General features: G+C 36.6%; 1 protein-coding gene across 2 annotated transcripts in view; it reads left to right on the top strand.

Moving 5' to 3' along the window:
- LOC149087721 (uncharacterized) overlaps nucleotides 1–4,142 on the top strand; it is a 468,106-nt gene that overhangs the window by 276,606 nt on the left and 187,358 nt on the right. The window lies entirely within an intron of this gene.

Raw genomic sequence — 4,142 nt, forward strand, 5'->3', positions numbered from 1 at the left:
GGCTTCTTTTATTAAATCATGATTCATTGAAAATTGTGACTAAGAAGTCGCCGAAATCTGTAGTCTTTCTGTTTAATCATTTTTTTTAGTTATTACTAAAACGATTGCAAGGAAGTCACCATTGAAAATGGTGACAATCGGGGTTGCTGATGAATATCGTGGTGAAATGGCTTATGTGGCGAGTTAATGAAACAACGAATTCGCCAAAAAAGTATTGCACTCCCATTATTAATTTTTATCCCATTTTGGCAACAATTTTTTCAGACAAATCGCTATAAATGGGTGAGAAACCAGTGGGAATTTGACTTGTCACTGGAGCATTGGTTTAAAAAAAGTGGTCCGAGGACCCTCGGGGAGGAGAGGAGTGGGGTCTGCTAGACGTTAATATCCGGTAAATGGTATTTTTCTGAACAAATTAGAAATTCAAAAAGAAATCATTGAAAATTTATACAAGATGTCTTAACGCATGGAGCCTACTCGGAGGAAGACGGAAGTGAAATGGGGAGGATTAATGAGATTAATCGTGATAATGAGATTTGGTTGATAGATAAATAGATAGAGCCCGCTCACAACCCCGGACTGATGCAAAGCAACTTACTTCCGTTACCTCAAGTGAAGCAGGGTTTGATGAGATTTGATATTATGATTTTGAGTGTGTGAAAATCGATAGTCAAGTGCTCTTTGAACTAGGTATGGAAAAGCACTTCGCCCGAGGGTCCACGACGCTGTTAAGACAGTCCTGAATAAGTACTGTGGTACTCCAACAGGTACAAGATTTGGAACAGTCCCTTGGGCAGGGGTGGCTCGAGAAAAAATTTCTACGTACAGGACCTATTTTTAGCGCTCCCTTTCCACTTACGTGTTTTTGGTCGTGCTTTGGTCACAAAAGCTTTTTTTTCGCCTTTTAACTCGGATTTGGTGTGCGGTTACACAGCCCAAGAGCCACCTTTGCCCTCCGGCACGGTCCGGGAGCCTAAGGTGCATAAAGGAGCCCCATGGAAATGAAATCTGGCCAAATGAGTTTTGAAAGTAAGTATGTAAATTATTAGTTTGATATTTTTGACAAGCCACGTAAGCCCACCCCCCTTCCCACCTTAGAGCATCACTTTACTTGGAGCCTTATGATATTTATCTAGCCTGGACTAAAGCATTGCTCAGGTGGCCTTGAGTTTAAGGAGTGATAGCTTTTTTGCAAAATACTCGTAAGAGATTTAAATTTTTTCTTTTCCGAATAAATAGCCCTTGGTTCGAGGCTCTGCATGACTTTCTGAAACACCTAATGATAAACTGATTCGAAACAAGAAGAAAAATATTCTTGGTAACAATTTTCATTGCTTGCAATAAAACATTCTTATGATTCCTACAGAAAGACTACGGCATCAAAGGGCACGTGAACATTTAAAAAAAAACCAAAAAAAAAACCACATCGGTACGTACATTGAATATACACGTCACATACACAAATAATAAGACAAAACACACTATCATGAAATGACTAAAAATCTGGTGATGATTATAAATTAGAGACTGTACATAATTTTGCTTTCTGCTGGACTATTTACATTATTATCTATATACAATGGCTGAATTGTCTTTCTACTGGTCCATTTAGATTTTTTTTTTCCTTTTTTTCGTTGCACTTGTTCGGGAACATGATAATCACGGATTGTACAGTAAATACAGCATTTACACATTAACATGAAAAATTCGTGAATTAAATCCTTAAGCCAAAAATTAATCCTTTCATGTACAGGTTTTTGGCAAAAAATTTGAATGATCTGTATTTTACGTGTCGGCGATAAATCTCTTAACCTTGTCCTAACCTAACCGTACGTTGGGAAAAGGAAAAAGAAAGGAACAAGAAAAAAAATAGAAGAAAATAAATATAAAAAAAAGCAATGAGAGAAAAGAAAAAACAAAAAAACAGTATAATAGATAAGTAGATAAGTGAGTATGCAATAGATTTCTTTTTCATACTCATCCTACGTGTTCCCTCTCGCTTTTATATGTTTATTATATGTGAGGGAAAAAAATCATCACTAACAGTGTAGAAAAGACGGGGAGGAAAAAAAACAACTTCGGTTCATAGGATTACTACAGTTGAATCCCTTTATAACGAACTCCAAGAGACCAGAGAAATCACTTCGTTATAAATGAATTCCAAGTTTTTGAATTGTTCCTATGAGAACTTATCTAGAGAATCGGAAAAGTGTTCGTTAAAACGAGATTTTCGCTATTACGGAATTCGTTAAAACGGGATTCGACTGTATAAAGCTTCGCGATAGTGAGGAGAAAGGACAGAACTTGATTGAATTCATTCCTTTGGCGTTTGGACTAAATATTTCGCACGTGATCGTTGGGTCAAAAAATATAAACATCGTCATTGGTTGGGTTTTTTTTTTTAGACTTTGGTGCAGCATTTCTCAACCTTTGTTGTTTTTGCTGAACCCTTTACAATGATACCCATGTTCTAGGAAATCACTGGAATGACGCACGTGTTCTTGAAAGCGCGTAATGTAAGGTTTATCAAATTCACAGTCTTCCAAATTTTTCTGTCCCTCCCCTTTCAGGAAAAAAAAAGTTTCTCCCCATCGCTCCCTTTTCTGAACCATCCCATAGGATACCATGGCGTATCTGTAGATTGTATTCCTCCTATCTAAACCGTTCCATTTCCTCCTAAGGGTTGATATATCGCACTCTCTGGGAAACACTGATCGAATTAGAGAAAACTATGGAAATTCATTAAACAATGTTCAAGTAAAATTTTCGTGTTTCAGATCAGGGTTCTTCAATCTTTTTTTAAGTCGGTGCTCATCATCATTAGGAGAGCACCCATACATTAACTATGACATATTTTTCCTCAAATAAATTAATCCTGTATTACAGCGCTCACGAGCAACGAGATTGAAGATTCCTTTTCTAGAGAGCTCATACATTGAGGTTCCCCATCTAGAGTTAAAATAGGGGGGAAGCCTTTAATTATAGGAGTTATCTAGAACAAGATTATTGTTTCGAGAAGTTAACCAGAGCATGGAGCAAACTTAATGAATCGCTTCAAGCAAGAGAGCATCAATAGTCACACAAACACGTATCTAGAAAACAGCAAAGATAAACAATCCAAAACTGTAGCCCTTTCTGCATACATTTTTGAAACTTCAGCTACGGATATGTTTTGCCAGGCAACACAAAATGATGCCATTTTGACACATAGAAACGTAAAAAACTTGTACTGAAGTGGAAAATGTTGATAAAAAAGTAAATTTTGCTATAAATGGACTTGTGCCCACCTTTTTGCATAAAGTGAGTCAGTCTAGATACGCATTAAGTATTTTTCATTTACCAAATAGTTCTAAGCAGAGCTATTAATTTTGCTCCCATGTACATCTCTCGCGAAACCACGTGTTTTGGGGCATCCCAGTTGAGAAATGCTTAATGAATTAGTTTTTGCGGAATCCTTATTTGTTATAGGAATCTTTTTCTCGGCCACCTCGTTGAGCATTTTGCCTGCTGTGGCCTTGTATTTGTATATTGAATTCTTGGCCTTGAATTGTGTTCATTTGGTTCAGTTTCGAATTAAGGAACTGCACTTATTTTTCGGTTTGGTGCGTTATCAAGCATCCATGTTGTATTCATAACATGGCGACACATTGACTCCGAGTTGAGGTACAAAATTAGAGAGGATCTGGGTAATAATGATCAAAAGGACGTGTTTTATGTACATGAATGAAAGACGCTTATATGTACAGTAATGACTTGATATAGTATATATATATATATATACCGTAAAAATTTACAATGATAACTTATTCAATTGAAAATTTAAAATACTATATTACATGTATATATGTACAGTAATTTTTCTTATTCAAATCCATCATATGGCACGTAATTCACTTTTCTTGGAGCCATTATGAAATTTTCACGGCACACAACAAGCAGACTAGCACTATTATCATCAACTCAAATAATTTTGTGACGCTTTTGACGTCGTCACAAACACAACGTAGTCTCAAGTCTCGTCACGAATTGTCTGGGTATTGATTCGACGTTGCGCAAATGTCCGTCTTCGTATTCATTGCGAATCAGGTTGGCGACTATACTCGTATGAGGAAGCTCCTGCTCTTTTTTTTTTTTTTTTTTCT

The sequence above is a fragment of the Pholcus phalangioides genome, unplaced genomic scaffold (assembly GCF_987345545.1).
Source record: "Pholcus phalangioides strain wild (caught in Gottingen) unplaced genomic scaffold, Ppha-v1.0 ptg000004l_1, whole genome shotgun sequence".
NCBI lineage: Eukaryota > Metazoa > Arthropoda > Arachnida > Araneae > Pholcidae > Pholcus > Pholcus phalangioides.